This window comes from Apium graveolens, chromosome 9, assembly GCF_009905375.1.
Source record: "Apium graveolens cultivar Ventura chromosome 9, ASM990537v1, whole genome shotgun sequence".
Lineage (NCBI taxonomy): Eukaryota > Viridiplantae > Streptophyta > Magnoliopsida > Apiales > Apiaceae > Apium > Apium graveolens.
In genome coordinates this window covers 113,653,380-113,677,497 of record NC_133655.1, presented here as the reverse complement: position 1 = coordinate 113,677,497, position 24,118 = coordinate 113,653,380, and the positions used below count along the sequence as shown (strand labels likewise).

At 37.2% G+C, this 24,118-nt stretch overlaps 1 non-coding gene across 1 annotated transcript; it reads left to right on the top strand.

Moving 5' to 3' along the window:
* Positions 1-9,690: 9,690 nt before the first annotated feature.
* LOC141688095 (small nucleolar RNA R71) lies at positions 9,691-9,797 on the top strand. Its single transcript, XR_012561561.1, has one exon. It is a non-coding gene; the product is annotated as a small nucleolar RNA R71 (small nucleolar RNA).
* Positions 9,798-24,118: the final 14,321 nt, after the last annotated feature.

Genomic DNA, 24,118 nt, shown 5'->3' with positions numbered 1-24,118 from the left:
CTGTGACCTTACAATATACACACACACCACAAGTTATAGTCTCAGAGATGAATACCAAAAATAATACAAGTCATTTTATTCCATAATTATAAACCATTACATCTTAAAAGGGTTCTGAATAAATTTACATATTTCTTGCCATTATTACAATTCATAAATATACATAAGTCTGGTACATCAACAGTTGAAAACCTAGCATATTGGTAGTTACTACCTCGGCTACAGTGGAATCAACGCCTACAGAAAACTGCGGAACGTTTCTATCCGCTCGCGAATTGGGAGCTTGGTCATGTTCATCTTGTCTATCTGTTGTTGTGTGATGAAAGAAGAAAGCAAGGGTGAGCAACAAGCCCACCGAAATAATATGTATAATAATTAACAATATATGAGCATTCTCATAGTGCTCATGAAAGTCTTGGTCAAGAAGAAATGAACCAAGTATGATATCTTAACGCGACCAAGTCGCAAAATATTCAGTATATATGTATATATACTTTTCAAAATCTTGGTAGTCCTCTTTCATGCATAATATACACAGAGTTCCAGTTTATAACTATATAAAAATATCGTTGCAAGGTGATCTTATATATCTAACCTTGTCTCAACGTTTTTCTGAAAATCTTTGTCATGCATAAGATAATCATTAACCAGATATAAGTTGAAAAGATGAAGTTACAAGATACTCCAATATACTTATATCATTTTTTGGAATACTACTTGAACTACCACCGTTCAAGATATAAATAGTTCATCCCATAGATGAAGCTACAAGACAAAACTTATATAGAATCAATCTTTGAAATATCATCAAAATGAAATGAAGTTACGAGATACTTCATTTGATGAAAACATCATTTTGAAAACTCGACCCTGCCAACACTCAACAAACGCCCAGCCGTAGCCTTTCTTTCGAAGTGCTCTGTGTAGTGTTGCAGAAATATCCAACTGGATGATGAACTCATTACGGGAGTTTACCGCACCAGAAAGACCACTCACGATGATCAGTCGCAGTAGTGCAACCCCACCATTTTCTACATGTAGAGGAGAACAGTCGGATTTACTTGTCAACCGAACGCTGGACTCCTAAGGAATGGACCGTCTTAGCGGAACTTTCGGGCCATTTGGGCCAATAAATAAGGCTGGGCCGGCGCCACTCGACCACTTACGCCACTCCTAGTTCAGATGAAATCCATGACTATGAAACGTAAAGCTCGTCCCCCCTTTCCCCAAGTAGAAACTTGTTGATACGGCTCCACCAAGAAGCCGTATCTAGTTGGAAAGGAAAGCTCACCGATATTTCCCAGGCGATGCTTGTTAATGGATTAACTTATTCCAAGAATTTTACTTCCCGAGTGTTGGGTAAGTAATCAAAAACTCTTTTATCAAAACAGCAACCTTGTTGTGAATATAAAAATACATCACAGAGCCGGATCCCTCAGATTTTTGAGCGATTATTTAAATCCCCTTCGAAAGGAAGATCTTAAATTTGAAAACGACTTTTGGGATCCGCTCTAACATTTCAAAAATAGTTTTGATAAAGTTTGAAAATAATCTCTGAAAATATTTAAAGTAAGAATGATTTGATAGTATCAATTATTTTCTGAATACTTGGCAAATATCGAAACATTATTCTTTAATAAAATAACGAATATTATTTAATAAAATAAGCAGAGTCATAAGTCCTCGAATGAATATTCAAAATAATATTCATTAGATAAATAAGCGGAGTCATAAGTCCTCGAATGAATATTCAAAATAATATTCATTTATAATATAAAACTATCGAATAAACATTATTCGTTTAATAGTTTTGAAAACTATATATATATAATATACTCGGGAACATCGCCTCCCGGTTTAGGAAAATGTTCAACTCTGAGTCCCCTATACTAAGGGTATACACAAGTACTGCTTATCTCTAGCATAGGTATTATGCAGTTTATAAACAATTGAATCGATAACAAGATATCAAGATTATGAAACATGCGTGCATATATATATATCATATCAACATGCTCCAATATATCGCAAGACTTTGCTAATAATAATCATGCACTTATCACAAGATAATGCATATATATATATATACATCACAACAACAGTTATACAGGTAGAAAACTTGCCTGAGTGTTTCGGGATAGACTTAAGCTTAGAGTGGGTCCGGTAACCTATGAAAAACAACATAATCCGGAATTAGACCACGGTCGCTTAAGAAACTAGTCAAAACTCACTCATACTCTAACGGTCACGTATACGCTTAACGATTTGCGTTAATCGCTTGCGTACCCTCGGCTCCACCAATTTTAAAAAATTAACCGTTAAGAATTTTTAAGGAAATTTTTTCACGAGTACTCTACCAACTGCCTTCCACTTTACATAATTGTTTCATAATTCAATTAGTCATTTAAGGGCCTTAACCAAGGTTTCAAAGTAAGGCGAGGGGTAAAGGTTCGTTCGCGAAACGCCGTTACTTAAAACGGTCATTTCTCCTAAACCGTACATCGGATTCAAGCGAACCACATATCAAAACGAAGCTTGTAACATGAAATATCTAAACATGGTAATGGTCAGTTCATGCCATTGAGTGTTCGGGTGCAAAAGTTAAGCACAAAATAGTCTAAGGAAAATTGGGCATTACGACGGCTATAACTTAGCAATTTCCAAATTTTTACCCAATCAATTCAATATCAAACCACCACCAATCAACACCATTCCACCATCATTCAAACACAATACAAGATCATTTAACTATAACTCAAGATCTCAACTTATTCATCTAAACCAAGTCAAAATGTCACCAAGAACATCAAATCCAACAAATATCACTGCTAACTCCAAAATCAACAAAACCACTTTCTAAACAAAGCTCTAAACATGAGTACACACCCATTACACTAACCCCATCATCTAAACATTATGAAATCCAAACCAACAAAACTTAAGACTAAGGGTTTGAGAAGTTATACCTTCCTTGGAGAGTGGAGAATCACTTGGGAAGCCTTAAATAACCACTAACTATCTCTACTAAGCTTGGATCTTGAAGAAAACACAAATTTAATTTCTTGAAAACACTATTCACCAAGAAATTTGATGAATTGATTAGCTATGTTAAACATGGAATCTTGAGCTTAAACTTATGGCTCATCTAAGTTATGAATTATGGAAGCTAAAGAAACAAACCTCTTGAATTATGATTAAGTGGAGCTTGGGTTTTGGAATTTTTCTTCCTTGCTTTTCTTCAAAAAGCCGTGAGCAAAGAGATAGGAGGGGGGAAATGAATGTGTTTGCTTGGTTGCTTCTTCTTTTGACTTAGGAATTGATTTTAACCTTTTTACCATGGTTAATAATGCTTGGCTAGTAAGCAACCAACAAAACCTATCCACTTGTCATGCTTATGTCATCTTCCTTATGTCATCCATTTACCACATGCCTTTGTCTTGTGGTTTGATGACATCATCATCCCCTATCCTCTTTGATTAACCCTTAATTACTTGGCTAATGACCGCTTATCTGTTATACGGTTCGCTTAACTTTCGTTCTCGTTTGTCGTTTGAGGGATCATATCTGGGATCTTATTACCTGGGTTCCCCTAACCTTTCTCAATATTTTATATTCCTTTTATGATCCTCTCTTATAATCCTTGAATTAAAATCCTTTTAATCATGTTACCTTATACTCAATTCTATCGGTATCTGGTGGATTTTCGGGAAAAATCAAAGTGTTCGAATTTGGATTCTGACGATCTTTACATACACTTATATACTTTATGGAATACTAATATGATCTTAAAATTTCCATAACAGTACTCCTATATAGCGTGGTCTGATAATTTTCCTTAAACAGCATCATCAGCAAAAGTTACTATTCATCAGGGTTTTTAAAAATTTCAAAAATTGGGGTTATTACAGTGCCCCTCTTGAACTTCCAGTGAGTCTCAGGCACACACAAAGTTGCAATGATCAGATCCAAGTTGAAGTCCTGGGAGTCTTATCGTTCCAAGTATCCTGACCCACCTTCCTCGCTGGCTGCTCAATCACCGTCCCAATAGCCTCTGCAGTATACTCCACATTCCCTTCTTGAACCATCATGAAGCCATACTTCTCCGCCTTGGCGTTAGCATAGAACTCCCACACAATACTCATGGGCACAACAGCGGGAGCCTCACAAAAAGGAACCCAGCCCATCTTAAGAATCATCTCCACCAGCTTACCATCCTTCTCTGATGGCAGAAAACCTCACTCCTTAGCAATAGGCTTTGACAGAAGCCTCGTGTACTCCTCTTCAGCCTCAGGAGTAGAAAACCTTGGCCTCACACCACCCGCAGATGAAGAATCGGTGGTGCTGCTGCTAACTTGCGTTCTTTGCTTCTTCGGTGCCATTGGGATTGAATGAGAGTAAATAAAAGTTAAGTGTTTGAGAGAGATTTGTGTTCGAGAATTTGTGATGTGGTGGAGAAGTTTGTGTATAAATGTATGTATTTAGAGGTGGAGAGGTGAGAATTCGATAAGGAATAGTTGTGGGAATTGATTGTGGGAATCGTGGGAATAATGGGTTTGATTTGGAGAGGGAATTATGGGATGTGGAAGAGTAAAAATCGGGTTGGAATTGATTTTTGAGTAAAAATCCCAATTTTCTCTTCATTCTTCTGTTTTTATTTTTCGAACAGAGACCCGACATGGGCGCACGCTAGGACAGCGCGGGCGCGCGCTAGGACAGCGCGAGCGTGCTCACTCTCTAGAAAACCGGCGCGGGCGCGCGCTTGGACAGCGCGGGCGCGCTTACCTTCTGGAAAAACAGCGCGGCCGCGCTTGGTCATTGGAGTTGGCCCTGAAATTTTTTTCTTTTTCTGATTTTTTTGTATTTTTCTCCTTCCTTCTTGCTTTGTCTACCCACTAATGTACAACAAACTTGGGTTGCCTCCCAAGAAGCAATTTACGTTGCTAGCTTGACGTAGAACCTTGAGCTTAAATGGTTAATAGAACGACACTAACCACCTCGCGGTTTTGCCGTGTCACCATAGTAATGTTTCAACCTCTGACCATTTACCTTGAATGCTTGGCCCAGATCATTCTCAAAAATTTCCACCGCTCCATGTGGAAACACGATTTTGATTACGAAGGGCCCTGACCATCTTGACTTCAACTTTCCAGGAAAATGACGGAGACGAGAGTTGAATAAAAGAACTTGTTGCCCCGACACAAATGATTTGAGCACTAGACCCCAATCATGCCACCTTTTGACTTTTTCCATGTATATTTTGTTGTTCTCATAAGCTTGAAGTCGAAACTCGTCAAGTTCATTCAATTGAAGCATCATCTTCTTTCCAGCCGCATCAAAGTTAAGATTCAATTTCTTTAGAGCCCAGTATGCCTTATGCTCGAGCTCCACAGGCAAATGACACCCCTTAACATAAACCAACTGAAACGGCGACATTCCCAATGGAGTCTTATATGCTGTTCTATACGCCCAAACGGCTTCATCAAGCTTTAAAGACCAATATTTCCTCGACGGACACACAACTTTCTCTAAAATGCGCTTGATCTCTCTGTTAGACACCTCAGCTTGATCATTTGTCTGAGGATGATAAGCCGTGGTAATGCGATGATTTATATTATACCTTCGCATCATAGCAGTGAACTTGCGATTGCAAAAATACGACCCCTCATCACTGATTATGACTCTTGGAGTTCCAAACCTTGTGAATATCTGCTTGTGAAGAAAATTAAGCATTACTTTCACATCGTTCGTTGGCAACGCCTTAACTTCAACCCATTTTGACACATAATCAACTGCCAACAAGATATACTGATTGTTACAAGATGAGACAAATGGCCCCATGAAGTCAATTCCCCAAACATCGAAGACCTCAACCTCTAGAAGCACATTAAGAGGCATCTCATCCCTTTTAGACATATTACCTGCATGTTGACATCGATCACATTTCAAGACGAACTGGTGAGCATCTTTAAACAAGGTTAGCCAGAAGAAACCTGCTTGAAGAATACGAGCTGCTGTCTTTTCTCCACCATAATATCCTCCATAAGCCGCTGAGTGGAAATCTCGCAAGATCCCCCCCGTTTCGCTGTAAGGAATACATCTTCTGATGATTTGGTCAACTCTTTGACGAAAAAGAAACATCTCATCCCACATATACCACTTTACTTCATGTAGAAACTTCTTCCTTTGAGCGTAAGATAAGTCGGTAGGCATGATATTACTCACCAGGTAGTTCACAATGTCTGTATACCACGGTTCTTCTTCTTGCACTCCAAACAGCTGCTCATCGGGAAAAGACTCATTTATCAATGTCTTATCCAATGAAGTAGCATTAGGATTTTCTAAGCGCGAGAGATGATCAGTGACTTGATTTTCAGTCCCCTTTCTGTTCTTGATCTCTAGTTCAAATTCTTGAAGCAAAAGAACCCATATAATCAATCTAGGCTTCGAGTTCTTCTTTGAGACGAGATAACGAATTGCAGCGTGATCTGTGAAAACTATCACCTTAGACCCCAAGTAGATAAGATCGAAATTTCTCAAAACCATAGACAATAGCCAAAAGTTCTTTCTTTGTAGTAGTATAATTCAGTTGAGAACCATTTAGGGTCTTACTAGCGTAGTAGACCACATGAAATATGTTGTTCTTTCTCTGCCCAAGAACTGCTCCAACTGCATAGTCACTTGCATCGCACATCATCTCAAAAGGTTCATTCCAATCAGGTACAGTTATGACCGGTGCCTTGATTAAACTCTTCTTCAAAGTCTCAAAAGCTGCAAGGCACTCGTCATCAAACTTGAAAGGAACATCTTTCTCTAGCAAACTGCACAATGGCTTTGAAATCTCAGAGAAATCTTTGATGAAAAGCCTATAGAAACCTGCATGGCCAGGAAAATTGCGAATTTCCTTAACAGAAATAGGTTGAGGAAGATTCTCAATGACCCCCGCCTTGGCCTTGTCCACCTCTAGACCCTTAATAGAAACCTTGTGCCCGAGAATAATTCCCTGACGCACCATAAAGTGACATTTCTCCCAATTGAGAACCAGATTGGTCTCAATATACCTGTTGAGAATGTGTCCAAGATTTTGCAAGCATTCATCAAAAGAATCGCCAAAAACAGAGAAGTCATCCATGAACACCTCCATATTATGGCCAATCATATCAGAAAAGATGGTCATCATACATCTCTGAAATGTGGCTGGCGCACCACACAGACCAAAAGAAACTCGTCTGAAGGCGAAAGTACCAAATAGACAAGTGAAGGTAGTTTTTTCCTGATCTTCTGGAGTGATACAAATTTGATTGTAGCCTGAATAGCCATCCAGCAGACAGTAGTACTCATGACCAGCCAATTTATCAAGCATCTTGTCAATGAAGGGCAAAGGGAAGTGGTCCTTCCTAGTGGCTTTGTTCAGCTTCCTGTAGTCCATACAAACTCTCCACACCGTGACTGTTCGTGTAGGAATAAGCTCATTCTTCTCATTTGCTACCACAGTAATACCACCTTTCTTTAGCATACATTGAACCGGGCTTACTCATAAACTATCAGAAATAGGATAGATGATCCCTGCATCTAGCCACTTAAGAATTTCCTTCTTCACTACTTCCTTCATGATTGGATTAAGGCGTCTTTGCTGCTCGACCGTAGGCTTGCTACCTTCCTTTAGCAGAATTTTATGCCTGCAATAAGAAGGGCTGATTCCCTTGATATCTGCTATAGTCCAGCCAATTGCCGATTTGAACTCTCTCAGAATCCTCAGAAGCTTTTCCTCATCACTACCTGAAAGGTCAGATGCAATAATAACAGGAAAAGTAGATGCATCACCTAAAAACGCATACCTTAAATGCTCAGATAAAGGCTTAAGCTCAAGAGTGGGAGCTTCCTCAATAGATGGCTTGAGGCGTTTAGGAGCTTTGTTTAATTCCTCCATTCCAAGAGATTCAAAAGGCATATCTATCTTCCTCTTCCAGGGAGAAGCATTCAAATATTGCAATTATTCTTCACCTTCGTCATATTCACTATCTGAATTTCCCAATAATGCTTTCTCTAAGGCATCAGACCTTAACAATTGATCAAGTTCTGAAGTAACCACAGAATCAACCAACTCCACTTTTAGGCATTCCTCAATTTCCGTAGGAAACTTCATAACATTGAACACATTAAAAGTTACATCCTGATCCAACACTCGCATTGTGAGCTCACCCTTCTGCACATCTATCAAGGTTTAGCCAGTCACCAAGAAAGGTCTTCCCTAGATTATGGGAATCTTCTTATCCTCCTCGAAATCAAGAATTACGAAATTAGCAGGGAAGATGAGTTTATCAACCTTGACCAAGACATCCTCCACAATACCTCACGGATATGTAATAGAACGGTCGACCAATTATAGGGTCATATAAGTTGGTTTTGGATCAGGTAAGTCCAACTGCTTAAGATTGACAAGGGCATCAGATTGATGCTAGCTCCCAAGTCACATAAGCATCTGTCAAAAGGAATTTATCTAATAGTACATGGAATAGTGAAGCTTCCTGGATCCTTAAGCTTCAGAGGTAACTTCTGTTGCAGCACAACACTGCATTCCTCTGTGAGAGCGACAGTCTCTAAATCATCTAGCTTTACTTTTTGAGAGAGAATACCTTTCATAAACTTTGCATAACTAGGCATCTGCTCAAGAGCCTCAGTGAAAGGTATGTGGATATGAAGTTTCTTGAACACCTCCAGAAACTTCTCAAATTGCTTGTCCAGCTTTTTCTTCTGCAGCCGCTTAGGAAAAGGCGGTGGAGGATAGATCTGTTTATCCCCTGTATTACCCTCAGGAGGAGTGTGCTCAATAGTAGTCTTCCTTGGTTCCACTTCTACTTCAGCTGTTCTACTTCTTTCTCAGCCTCAACTTTTTCAGTCAACACTTGAGTTTGTTCGGGATTCACAACCTTTCCAGACCTTAAAGTGATTGCCTTTACCTGCTCCTTAGCTTCCCTCTTTCCTGGAACTTCAGTGTCACTAGGTAGTGTACCAGGCTGATGATTAAGCAAGGCATTGGCAATTTGCCCAATTTTATTTTCCAAGGTCTTGATAGAAACAGCTTAAATTTTGCACATAAGCTTCAACTCCTCTAATTCAGATTTTTCATTAGCTTGTTGTAGCTAGAGTTGTTGTCTCGGTGCATATTGCGGTTGCTAAAAACTAGGGGGGTTGTATTGCTTAGCTGGATACTGCTGATAAGGCTGTTGAACCACATTCTGAGTGTTGCTCCAACTGAAATTAGGATGATTGCGGTTGTTGGGATGATAAGTGACTGGCACAGGTTGCTGTGAGCGCTGAAAGTTGCTCACGAACCGAGCTAATTCACTAGAAATTATGTACTGATCAGTCTCATGGGCACCAGCATAAAGCTCACAGACACTAGCGTTTTGATTAACTCCATAATTAGCCAAAATGTCCACCTTCATCATCAAAGCCTTAAGTTGGGCAGCTATAGCAGTTGCTGCATCCAACTCCAAAAGTCCTGCTACCTTTCCCTAAGTCAATCTCTGGGAAGGATTCTGGTACTCATTAGAAGCCATCAGTTCAATAAGTTCATAAGCTTCATCGTAGCTTTTAGCCCACAAGGCTCCTCCTGATGCTGCATCAAGCATGGGTCTAGAAGTAGCACCCAATCCATTGTAGAAATAGTTGATAATCATCCAATCAGGCATGTCATGTTGTGGGCACTTCCTTAGCATCTCCTTATATCGATCCCAAGCCTCACACAGAGATTCTCCAGTTTGTTGAGCAAACTGAGTAAGAGCATTCCTGATTGTAGCAGTCTTCACCATAGGGAAGAATTTAGTGAGAACTTTTGAGCAAGATCTTCCCAAGTGGTGATAGACCCTGATGGTAGAGAATGTAACCAGCACTTAGCTTTGTCCCTCAAAGAGAATGGAAAGAGGCATAGCTTGATAGCATCTTCAGTCACATCATTGAACTTGAAAGTGTTGCAGATCTTGATAAAATCCCTGATGTGCATATTGGGGTCTTTAGTGTGAGAACCCCCAAACTAAACTGAATTCTGTATCATCTTAATTGTGCTTGACTTAATTTCAAAAGTGTTAGCCCTGATGGCTGGCCTGATGATGCTTAACTGAATGTCATTGATCTTAGGCTGAGAACAGTCCATCAAAGCCTTAGGATTTTCTGCTTGATCACCCAACTCTACTAAAGCCGGTTCCTCGACTTTCTTTTCTTCTTCTACCTTCTTTTCTTCTTCAAAAACTTCCTTACGAACTACCACCACTTCTTTCTCGGCTTTATCCAGTATTCTTTTACGAGTACGCGAACGCGTATGTATATACCCTCGCTAGAGTACCTAAAATAATGCAAGGAAACGAATAAGTAACAATGTCCGAGTCAATGAACTTTAACGATTACTGATGGAAAGCACACAAACTATAAAATAACACTGCAGTCCCCGGAAGCGGCGCCAAAAACTTGTTAGTCGCTAAACACGCGCTAATAATACACGCAAATATACGAGTTCGCAAGTAGTATAGAATCTTTTCTAGTTCGTTCCCACAAAGACTGACTTTGGTTAACTAATTAATCTATGCACTTAAGCAACAATGTATGGTTATTATTCAATGCTAAGACGATAACAAATAGAGGTTGTTTATAACTAAGAATTAAACTAACAATTATAACTAAGCGAATAAGATTGATTGAATTAATATACATGAAAAACATGGGATTCTAACTTCATTAAATACTTCATTCAGTAGCCTTATTATTCTCAACCTTAGCATACAATGGTGATGACACTAATCAGACAACACGAAACTGATAGACGCCAACTTTTATTACATGAGTACCATACTACCAGACATCCACAAAGGAGATAGAAGCTGAATAGACACCAATTATATTGAGACCCTATATGTCTATAGAATTTGACAACATAACGGTTTAAGCACAAGTTATCTATCTTGATTACATAGGGTAAGTAAGATGGCTAAAATTACCCACGAATCATGCATAACAATTACATGAACCTATGCTAGCATGGCAATTTCTAAATCCTTAAATTAACTTTTGCTTCATTAAGAATTAACACACTATCTTATAAGTTCGCGACATTCATAAGACGAATACGCACAACCAATACTAGGTCATCATACAATCACCACATACTAAGGCATCAAACAATTTAACTAAAGAAATCCATAAATAAATCCGCTAGAACCCCACGATAATGATTAGCCCATAATCGGACTTATCATCAACGTGGGTTATGATGAAAACATGGTATAACAAATGTAGTCTTTATAATGGATAAATAAAACCAAGTATGGGACAAGAGTAAGGTTCACAAATAAGAAAACTAGCATCCAAGTTACAACTTAGAACAACGATTCACAAGTGAAAACAAGATCTTCTTCGTCTTCGTTGAATCGTGCTAAAACGGTCTTCTTACGGCTCTCCATGATATGTATTTGGCTTGATATCTTATTAAAAATGACCTAAAGTTGCTTATATAGCAGCCCTAATCAGCAGAGAAGTCTTCCAATTCGAATTAGAATAGAATCAGAATTATGCACCCCGACCTGGCGCGGCCGCACCGGCTTTCTGAACTTTGGGTGCGGGCGCGCGCTTGATTAGCGCGGGCGCGCTGGGCTTCTGCCAGAAATTAACTTCTTCAATTTCTTACAGACTTGAGCTGGTCTTCCACGAACTATTATTCCAACGCCACCTTGATACCAAATTACCACCAAAATAATGCTAATTCACCTGATTACCTAGATAACGCTTGAAATGCAAAAACACTAGAAAACACGTTAAAACATTTAACAACTTGAGTATAAATGCATAAATTCAAAGCTTAATAGAGCATTATAAAGTGTCATAAATGCCACTTAACAGGCGCTGAAGGTCATTCTAGATCATTGTTTGACAGAACCTCATCTTCAAATCATAGATTCACCAACTCAGGGGGAGTGTCATTTAGTCAACACTCAGTCACACACCAAGACACCAATGAGTCCACTTCATCTAGAGAAAATCTACCACCTCAAAAAAATGGACTAGGGATCATCCATTTGAACTAATCATTGGTGATGCAACATCTAGAGTGCAAACAAGGAGACTAACTCAAGATGAATGTATGTATAGTAGCTTTCTATCACATGAAGAACCAAAGAAGGTAGAAGAAGCTCTAATGGATCCGGATTGGGTTTTATCTATGCAAAAAGAGCTAAACCAATATGAGAGAAACAAATTATGGAAGCTGGTACCCAAAACTAAAAACAAGCATTCTATTCATACTAAGTGTGTATTCAGAAACAAGATGGATGAAATGGGCATAGTCATAAGGAACAAAGCTAGATTGGTTGCCAAAGGTTACTCTCATCAAGAGGGAATAGATTTTGATGAAACATTTGCTCCAGTTGCAAGACTTAAAGCTATCGGAATCTTTCTAGCCTATGCAGCCCATGCGAATTTCAAAGTCTATCAAATGGATGTAAAAAGTTCCTTTTTGAATGGAGAATTAGAGGAGGAAGTTTATGTCAGTCAACCTCCAGGTTTTGAAGATCCTAATTTTCTAAACTATGTTTACTACCTATTGAAAGCACTTTATGGATTGAAGCAAGTACCTAGAGCCTGGCATGAAACTTGGTCAAAGTTCCTTTTAGATAACCACTTCACTAGAGGAACTTTTGACAAACTTTTTTGTTTAGGAATATTAATGGCTCTAGTATACTTGTTCAAATTTATGTAGATGATAAAATATTTGGCCCTATAGATGACAAACTTTGCAATAAGTTTGCCAAACTGATGCAAAGTAAATCTGAAATGAGCATGATGGGAGAACTAACTTATTTTCATTATTTACAAGTTAAGCAAATTAGTGATGGAATATTTATTAGTCAAACTAAATATATTCATGATCTTTTAAAGAAGTTTGACTTAATGGATTGCACATCTGTAAAAAATCCCAAGGCTACTGCCACTAAACTTGAATTGAACACAACTGAAAAGTCCGTGGACATTTCAAACTATAGAGGTATGGTTGGATCACTTTTATATTTGACAGCTAATATGCCATATATAATGATTGCTACATGTCTTTGTGCTAGATTCCAAGCTGATCCCAGGGAATCTCATTTAGTAGCTATTAAGAGAATTTTCAGATACCTCAAAAGGACACCAAAACTTGGCAGTTGGTACCCTAGCGATTCTGGTTTTGATCTAATTGGCTATTCTGATGTAGATTATGCAGGTTGAAAAATTGACAGAAAAAGTACAACATGGACACTTTCAATTTCTTGGAAATAAGTTGGTGTCCTGGTTTAGCAAGAAACAACACTCAGTTTCTATTTTTACAGCTGAGGCTGAATACATTGCTGTTGGCAGCTGTTGTGCATAGATTTTATGGATGCAAAATCAATTGTTGGATTATGGTCTACATGTGGACAAGATTCCAATCTTCTGTGACAACATAAGTGCCATTTCCATTACTGAAAATCTTGTGCAGTATTCAAGGACAAAGCACATTGACATCAAGTATCATTTTATAAGAGAGCATGTAATGAATGGTACTGTGAAACTTTATTTTATTCCAAGTGAGTAGCAACTTGCAGACATCTTTACCAAGTCACTTGATGAATCAACTTTTACTAGGTTGGTAAGTGAGTTAGGTATGCTTAACTACTCTGAATTTACTATTATTGATGTCTATGCAATTTGAAATGCAGCCAGAAATAAATTTGATTTTCTTGATCAAGTCATGAAAAGGTGAAATTTTGGCTAAGTCAAAATTACTCTTTCAACGGATAAGGATTATCTGTTGATAGTCAAAAAATTTCTTGATACATTGTCCTTCAACGGATAATGGTGTATTTGATATCCGTTGGTCAATCATAACCGTTGATTCTAAAACTTTATCCGTTGATAGATACTTACAGTTTGTATGTATATATCGATGGATAATTTTAGAATTTCTACAGTTTACTTTATTTTTAAACGGTTATTTTTGGCAATTATCATTGGGTATTTATTATTATTTTTTAATCATTTATGTGTCTTATTCTGGGAAAGTATAAAAGCCAATTTCATTTTCAGATCTCACTTTTATCTTTCTCTAAATTCACAAGGCAAATTTTACTCTCTTTCATCTCCAAAACCCTCTTTCTCTCTTTAATTAAAAACCTAGAAAAAATGACACCAGTTGTGAATATTATGTCTCATACATGGTATGTATATGAGAATAACAACTTTGTAGCACTGGTAGATAAGAGTGTTGCTCATGAGCACTATCACAAAATGATGAAGTTAATCAGTAACTGCAAACTCAAGTATTCTATGCTCGAAGCACCAGTTATCTACTGTGAAGTTGTTGAGGAAATTTGGACCACTGTTATCTTTGATTCAAAGGACATGACTCTTAGCTTTACTCTCAAAGGTAACAACTATTTTGTAAATTTTGATACAGTTCAGTCTTATTTCAAATTTTCTGAAAATAACACAACTGCTCCACACACTGACACTGATGTGATTAACATGCTTAATTCCATGGGTTATTCTTCGGATACTACTAGTATAGGTAGTATTAAGAGAAAAAGACTTAGGAAAGAGTGGAGTTATTTGTGCGATGCTTTTATTAAAGTGTTTTCTGGTAAAATTAGCAATTTTGATGCTAGAACTTCTGCATTGCTAAACATGCTCTATATGCTATTGTCTGATAAGTATTTTAATTTTAGCAACTTTTTCATGCCAGAAATAGGGTATAAAGTAAGAGATATTCAGAAAAGGCCTAGGAATGTGTACTATGCTAGATTTCTTATGATTCTAGCTAAGTATGTTTCCAAGGATTTGGCAATTGAGAACCCAAACAACAAGTTGGATTGTTGGGTTCAAGAAAAGAGAGTTCTTGCAGATTTGATGAGGAATAATCTGAACAGTGAGGTTCCCCTCAACTATCTTCCCATCATTGATGCACCTCAGATAAGTGAGAAAAATACTTTTATTCCTATCTCTTCCTAACCTCAAATTTCTTTGCCTACAACAGTGGCTATGGAATCTGTGACAGTGACCAAACAGATTCCTATCCAAGTCAGTAAACCTAAAGTTTCCAAATCCAAAGCAAAGAAATCAACCTCTAGTGTCTCTCAAAAGAAACTAGTTGTAAAAACCACCAAAGCACTTGAGGGGAGTGAACAGGGTGGTGAGAAAGGTTAGGGAAGGGGAGAAAATCAAAGAAGCCCCGAGAATAAGGAAGATGAGGTGAGTGTACCCCAAGCTAACCAACAGACTGTAGTTGTACAAAAGGAAATTAGCACATCCATAGTTGCATCCTTCCAAAAGGATATAATTATTGAAATAAGCTCTCAACTAGGAGCACAGAACAAGAGGGATAGGGACACCGAAGACCTATCTCAAACTTACATTAGAAAGAAGAAAACTAAAACCATGGGGGAGTCACAAGGTGCACATACTGTGCAATCTCAAGTCAAAGACTTGGTATTTGCACCTTCCCGAATTCATTTTGATGTGGCTCCATTAAATGTGAAGTCACAGCCCCACTCTTTAATAATTGATACACCTAAAACACAAAGCTCTTTAATCATCTCTCTGTATGTAGACATGATCTCTACATCAATTCCTGATTCTTCATCTCTCAAACTCATGGAGGAGCTCAATACTCAAACAAGTGATCATCATCTAATTGATGATTTGTTGGATCATTTTCCATTTCTTTCTCAAACTGTTGAAAAGTATGTGTACCAAAGTCTAAAATCAATCTCCACAGACTCAACAATAGTTTCAACTTCTATTCCCCTTATTTATTCTTCATCAACGGATATCCATCATTCGTTGATAAGTGATTGTCCTTCAACAAATGTGCTTCACAGCAGTTGTCCGTTGATAGTTACAACTACACCTTCAACGGCCATTTCACATCCGTTGACAGTCACTACACAACTTGACATTTTAAAATCTATTACAAGTGTAGATAGCTTAGTAGTTGTTCAATCACTTCTAGGATTGATCGAAGTGAGTGAATTGAGTGAGAGGCTGGGTTGCTCTCAGGCAAAAGAGAGGCTGAAAGTTTATTAATACATACTATTTCTTCCAATATGGTAAAAGTGAGTGGGGGGAGTTCCACCTTAGTAGGTGAAGGTGAGGGTTTGAGGGTGATGAGCCAGGGGGAGCCCCTGATGCTAGAAAAGAAAGAAAATGAGAGAAATGCAGGTACAGGAGGAATAGGGTGGTGGCCATTGCTAGTGAGTCAATGGATGCCAGTGATGCTGAAAGGGAAAAACTATATCAACAAGAATACATAGTTGTTATAAATTCCATTTCTCTGGATGCTAAGACATTTAATCACCCTGTTACATTCTATCAAACTTTGGCTGCTCAGGGCAATGAGGAGGCTGAAAGGACTTTAAATCTAGTTCACCCAACTACATCTATGCAAAGAGCCAAAGATGCAATTTCAACCTTGCCTCCTACAACTGATGTTGATTCAGATTTTGGAGCTGATATTGATGATGAGTTTGATAAAGACCTTGATGAAGAAGCTGGCATGAACATTAAGGGAGATGCAGGCCCTAGTTCTAAAACTGATACTCCTGACTGGATGTTTAGCAAGGAATGCAGCTCTCATCACTTCACCTCCATACTTTTCAAGTTAATCAATCAAACTCAAACAACTCTAGCAACCACTACCAATGCTAGTACAAGGTCACTTCTTCAAGCCCATCTAGAGTCCCTCCAACTTCATAAAATTCAAAATCTAAAACATGATCTAAAATTGGATGGTCTCTAACTTTGCATTGATGAATTGAAGAAGGATGTGTATACAAGGTTGGATGAGAAGCTTCCTGCAGCTATAATGAGAGAAATACAGCTCAAGCTCAGGAAGGAAAGTGACCTAGCAAGAAAAGTTGAGGCCTTGAGTGCAAGAATGTCCAATATTGAAGACTCAATGGCCAAGATACTTCAGAATCAAGAAACTCAAACTCAATTGCTCCAACAGCTAGTGGCTGCACAGACTTCAACTCTTATACTTCAACTTAATGATAAAAAAAGGGGGAGAAGGATGTGCATGTTCAAGTTTCTAAAGTAATAGTTCCATCTATTATCATGCCAAAGCCACTAGCAAAAGGGGAGCTGGACAGCATAGACCTCATCAATCTAGCTGCAGCTGAGTTAGAGCTCAAAGAAACGAAGACGAAAATTGATGAAAAAATTGTTGAAGTTTTTGGCTCAACTGCAAAGCAATCAAAATCTGTGAAACACGTCACACAGTTGAGGCCAATAACTTTAGAAGAAATGAAGCTGGGTAATGGTGCAGAGGGAGAAACTTCAATATCAAATGAACTCAAGCCCATTGTGGTGCTGAAGCCAAAACTATCAACTTTTAGGTTTTCAACCAAACATCCAATGCTGCTTGCTTATTCACCTCACAGGCCTGATGAGCAGAAACTCATGGGTAAAACAATTTCTAACTACAAGACCACTAAGGATGCCACTTTGAGAGACAAATTAACAAGACTTTACATATACGGAGAAATGATCTGTGTAATGAGTGGCCATCCAAGGTTTGAAGAAGCAAAGAAGGGAGAAGATTTGAGGGTAAGGCCAAGGAAAAAGTAGGAGGCTAAGGAAGCTAAAAAGAAAATTGAAAAGCTTGCTAAAACAACTGAACATAAAATGGCTGATAAGAAAGAAGAAAAGCATGTATCGGCAACAGGAAAAGGGTAAAGGTCAAAGTAAAGAGGCCAAGAAATATTTCAGAAAAGGAAATTGAACCATCTCAGTCTATGCCTACAAGTCAACTAACAGTGACCACTATGGAAACAACTGAAATCAAGGTCAATCTTGAGGTCAACTTTCATGGTGAACCTATTGTGCCAAAGGATGAACCTATAGATTGGGATAGTTTACCAATTATTGATCTAAACATACCATTGCCAACAAAGAAGAGAACTTCAAGAAGAAAGAGCAAGCCAACCCTACCTCCAACCAAAGCCATCTCAAAATCCAAGCCTACTGTCAACAAGGATGATCAACTCTACTTCTGTGCCATCAAAGAATTTTCTGATATTGAACTTTTTTTGGATGAACTGGATGAAGTAAGAGGAATTGATGCTAATTACAGGCTTCCAGAAAGATTTTTCTTCAGATATAAAGGGGGTAATAAAATAACATGGCCTTTCTACATGATTCTCAATGAAAGCTGCAATGTCTTGGTCAAAGTATTTTCTGTAATGAAAGACTTTGGTTTCACAAAGGTTGCTAAGTCAAAAATACTCAAAAATATAAGTCAAATCCGATAGAGCTGGAGAGATCCTAGTTCACTACCAAGGTTTCTAACTATTCCAAACACTGGGAATAGAGTGCATAAAATCCTACTGGATTATGGAGTTTAGGGATGAAAAGTATGTCAGAAGATTTTTCAGACTTGAAGACTAGCTTAAAATTTCAAACAACGAAACTCTAAAGGAAATGCAGGAGATGCTGGATATCATTGAAGAAGATGAAGTTGAATTCTACAGACAACTCCAACTCTAGATTTAGAAAAATAATGAAATGTTGGGGAAGAAACTTGTGATTGGACCTAGCTGAGAGGAATATTATTCATGTCTTATTGCACATATAACTTGGTAAATATATAAATCAAGTCTAGCAAGTATTTTATGTTTGAAAGAACAAGATTTAGAACAAGTAGAGCAAGTAAGCTGAAACTTTAATCTCTCTAGTTCTGAGCTGTAAAATACTTGTAAGCAGTTGTGTGTATTCTTGCATCACAGAGATTTATTCAATATCACTACTAGAAATATGCCCTTAGACACCAGTTATAAACCGATGTCTTTTTTTTTCAAACTGATGTCTTCGCATGTGTAGAGAAAGATCGGGGTCTTTAACATTTGTTTTTAGCCGATGTTAAAGACAAAATAAGACATCAATTTTTATCAATAAAATGATGTATATTTAACCCTTATTTTTAATAACATGTTAAAACTAAATTGTAAAAATTGGTAATTAGGAGGTCAAAGAGGATTATAAACATATAACAAGGAAGAACATTAAGCTGATAGACATCAGTTTCTTAACAAAAATGATGTCTTACTTTATATACTACATCGGTTGCTACACGGAACTGATGTTAAATATGGCATATCATATCGGTTTCACTTATGTATGCGATGTGAAAGTTTCTATTTAACATCATTTCTTTCAAAACAACCGATGTACATTGTCCTGAAAGACATCAATTTTCTTTAGAGTAACGATGTTAATAGGAACTTTCATAACGCTAAACTAAGTAAAACAGATGTACATTGTACTGAAAGATAACTGTATAATTCAAGTACTTTTATATAAACTGTAATAACTCGAATTTTTGAGACCTTGTAAAACGTGTAATGAATAGTAACCCTGACAGACGGGAAAACTTTTGAGCCCACACTATATAGTGCATAAGAAAATGAGTTTCGGAATAGATATTACGACTATACGTACCAAATGAGTGTATGTAAACGCTATTAGTTTTCAAAGAAAACGAACTTTGAAAAACAACCGTAATTACGACTTATCAAGGACTACGGGAATCACAATATAATTACGAGATTAAAATCCTACGGATTTATATTCAATTAGGATAAATAAAAATATAAGGAATAAATACGAAAAGAATTACATGGCGAACCATTTATGAATAAGTATTGCGGAGAACGTTTAAGTAACCGAGCGAACGCGTAAACGATTAATTAAACGTAACGCACTAACTAAACCATGGTAAGGAAGTAACCATGGTTATTTCATCAAATAGTAAGCTAACCCTAGGATGACCAAGCTAGCTAGCAAATAGTGTGCTAAGGAGCTAACCTTGTAGTTTAGCTTGTAAGCTAGCAAGCTACAAAGATTTGTCCATGGATTTGGAGACAAGGAATAAACCTAAGCTATCCTAGGAAGAATAAAGATCAACTTGCAAGAATATCAAGTCACCTTCCAAGAAGCAACCTAGAATTCATCCAAGAGAAGCAACCAAGGGCTATAAATACCCCCCCACCCCCATTTAGCTCCATTCGGCTATTTGAAGAAAAAAAGAAGAAATTACAATTCAAAACTCCAAGCTCTAGTTCTTGTAAAATCCTACAATTATTTCCCAAGCCTCCTAGCAACTAAACTAAGGTAAGAAAAATATTTCATCTCTTTTTATCAAGGTTTGATGGGTGGAATAAATTCAAGAAACTCACTAGTGAATAGTGTGAATAGTAACCTCTCTTTGGTTTCTTGATTTTAATGATGGTTTTAGGTTCCAAAAATCATACCAAGCACTTCCAAGCCTCCACCATCCTCAATAACACATCTCAAGCTTTCAAGAAAGGTAAAAATCTTTGGCCTAACTTTATTTAAGGTTCATGTTAAGATCCATTTAGTGGGTGTTAGTAAACCTAGCTTACTAAGTGTTGTTTATGAAATCTTGATGATTAAGTTAAGTAGATTTAAGGTTGGTTGTTGTTGCCTAAATAACATGATGTTCTTGAGAGGAGTTTATGTGTTGATGATGATATGATGATTGTTGGTGGTTGTGTTGATAGTTAAGGCATAAACGAAACCCCGATCGTAAGCGTAACTTCGTTAAAAACAACAAACCGTAACTTTAAGTTTCTGCAGAAAGTCTCGAAGTTTTAAACTGTATATTCTTAATAAATAACCTTTTTTTAAGATAGAAAATGTTATAAGGACTGTTTAGGCACTTGAATCGCTTAATTCTGATTTACGGATCAAAAGTTATGATCATTTTAGTAAAAGTGTTTTACGCGACAAAAACTGCTACAAATCATGAACTTTGAAAATATAAATGATAGACTTAAATGTATTCATAAATCATGAAATTTTTACAGAGAGTAACATGTGGAGTTTCCTAACTGTAATAAAAATTTCAAGTGAAAATAATGATTTCTCAATTTTATAAAAATGTCAGAGCCGAGACCGCGCGAGTAGAAAACGTAAGAATCCTTAACCGGAGCCGACAACGATAATGAGAATGAACTCAAGATACTTAGGAAAATGAAGTGATCATAAAGTGTTTATGACTTAAAAGAAATGTTAAGGGTAGTATGAGTTGAGAGGATGTATAATGAGTAGCGCATGAGTGCTAGTTACCGTGAATTAGGACGGAACCTAACGAAATGAAATGTGTTTATGGTTATAGATTTCCGAGCGGAACCTAGAGCATCCTCCACCTTGAGATACCCAGGCAAGTTTACAAACCCAACTCCATTTTACTGTTGTGTTGTGAAAGGATTGTTTTACTATCATCGCATAAATACTATGTTTGCCATGATACGTAGTTTTGAATTTTCGCATGATATAGCGATGTTGTACGATAAGTATATATCGTGAAATGTTATTTCGCTTTAAGCGTAATGTATGATAGAAGACCGAGGGTCGGTTGGGATTTAAGATAAAACCTGAGAATTGTTCCGGAGATATTATAGGACAGATATAAGTCCATAATAGTACGTTTTAAAGGGACTCATCGTCCACTTACGAAATATTAAAATACCTCGAACTTTTAAAACGATTTCCCAATGAGCATATTCCCTCAACTATATTTTATTGATTCGGATATTAAATATTATATATGTATTCCTTTATTATAGGAGTAGTATACTTCAACGTTTATTTACTCAAACCCGACTAATCATTATAGATTATTAATTATGTAAGCACAAACTAGTTGAGGAATACTATTTAAATAAATCTTTTAAAAGAATATCTCATTCGAGGTATGATGAATATCAATTATCATTTAATTATTTATAGACTATTATTTAATTATTGATTATTTATTTGAGGATTGTTATTGATTTAAAGATCATAGATCCTGATATACCTTCTGATTTAGAAGTATCATTCGAATAATTTCAGATCGTCGGTGAATATTATCCCGACTTATTATTATATTGAGTATAGTTTCAAGAAGAAACTTTCCCCTTATTAATTATCTGTTGACAACGGTCAACTCACATCCCTAGTACTTCCTCCGAAATTCTCGGAAGTATGTATATACATATATATACACTTATATTCTAAAAAGATAAATTATCTCTATCAACAAGCAAAACGCTTGGGGAACTTCGATGTGGTTCAAGTTCCCGGGATGGATAGAATTTTGTTGAAGGACAATGGAGGGGTAGACTCTGGTACTACGTGTGCTGGATGGGCTACCAAAGGTACCGCAGGCGAAGGTACTTTGTGTACTCAGGAACTTGTGAAGTATGTGTATACCCGAAAATGGGACACGTAGCCCGAATGCGGCCAGGGTGATACCCGAGAGATGATGGTATTAGTCCTTTTACTAGTAAAGAAGGTTACTTTCCGTAGGACGACTGATCATCGTATGCGGTGGCTCCTGTGAGATGTCCAAAATCTTCCAATTGGAATTGATATGTAATACCGTAACCCAAGCCTAGGTGCTGGGATTACTACTAAGGTATTCGCGGGTTATAAAAACCCCTTAAAAGAATTATTCTCATAAGAAGGTGTGGGACACCGAGAAATCTACTTTTAAATAAAACATATATATATATATATATATATATATAATATGATGTTATTATACAGTCATTTTTCATACTGTACATTATTATGCTGAGCATCTTAGCTCACACTTGTTTTCTTAAATTGACACAATACAACAGTGAATCAAGATGCCTGCCATGAGAACCACAGCCAGGAAATGGGTAGGAAATGGCCAGCTGTTCCGTAGATTGTTTGGTGCAATACCTCAGGTAGTCGGAATAAGCTGGATTAGTTTTCAGTTGTTTATAGTTCGGCTTATTTATAAGTATGGTTTATGAAAAATAAGAAATAAGAAGTGTATATTCGGCCGGCGGATTAACCTTACTTAAAGGTCACCCCCGGTAAGACTAATTACATTTGGGTTGTAATAAAATTCTCTAGTAATGATGGTTCATTTCCAAGACAATAACCTGTAGTGTGTGTGTGTTAAGTGTGGGGTCGTGAAGCGTGAGTATTTACATATTGTAGTGTGAGTTGTGTGAGTTTAGATAGCGTGGCTTTCGAGACTCCTGACCCCGGATTTTGGGGCGCCACATAAACTTACACAAGTCGATGTGTTTTAACATTTTAGACATCATTTTTAATCATAAAATATGATTTTTTTTACTAAGACATCATTTTGAGTATAACCAGGTGATGTGTTTTTAGTTGCTTGACATCAGTTTTATAACAAAAACCGATGTTTGAGTTCTTTTTTTAGAGAAAATAAGCCTGCTCATTTGTTCATAAACCCAGACAAAAGCAAAAAAAACTAACTCAACATCCATGTGTACGTACAACCAAAATCCAACCATTCTGACATCCAACATCCAAACATACCAACATCCATACATTTATAAAACCAAAATCCAACCCCCATTACCAACTCCACCCATCCTCATGCATCTCCATATTCCAAACAAAAATTTATACAACTTAAGTCTAAAATTTACCAACATAGCGGAAGCAAAACAAGTAGCATTTCCTGCTGCATATTTAGACATACCAAATAAGTGACCACAAAAGTTTGCAAAAGCATATTGTTCCCTTTTACTAGTTTGCAAAAAATAAGTCAGGGTTTAAAAACTTCATATTAACTCTTGGATATATTCTATAGCCTCCATTCGCACGTCGTCAAGCTCATCCATCGTATAAGATTAACGGGCCTTGGTCGGCCACTAATTTTTAATAAATGTGTCAAGGAATTAGGAAAACTGTCAAATATATATGTACAACTATTTATTTTAATAGTTTACACGTGAATTAGATATACCTTGGTAGTAAATTTCATTTCTCTGTCTGAAATAATTTCTTTCATATAGTGCATGACGACATAGCCGCATTCATAACCACCAGGCTGTTTGGGAGATCCCTTTTACAATAACAATAAAACCATAGTCATAAGCAAAAAAAGGGGGACTTCACCAATCTGAAAAAACTGACTAAAGTGCAAAACTTACAACAAGACTATTTATTTTTGCAGGCTTATTTCCCCTTCCAGTTTTGGCATCAAAAGATTTTATTGTGCTACATGATAGAATGACACAATGTCAAAAAATACCTAAAAATAATC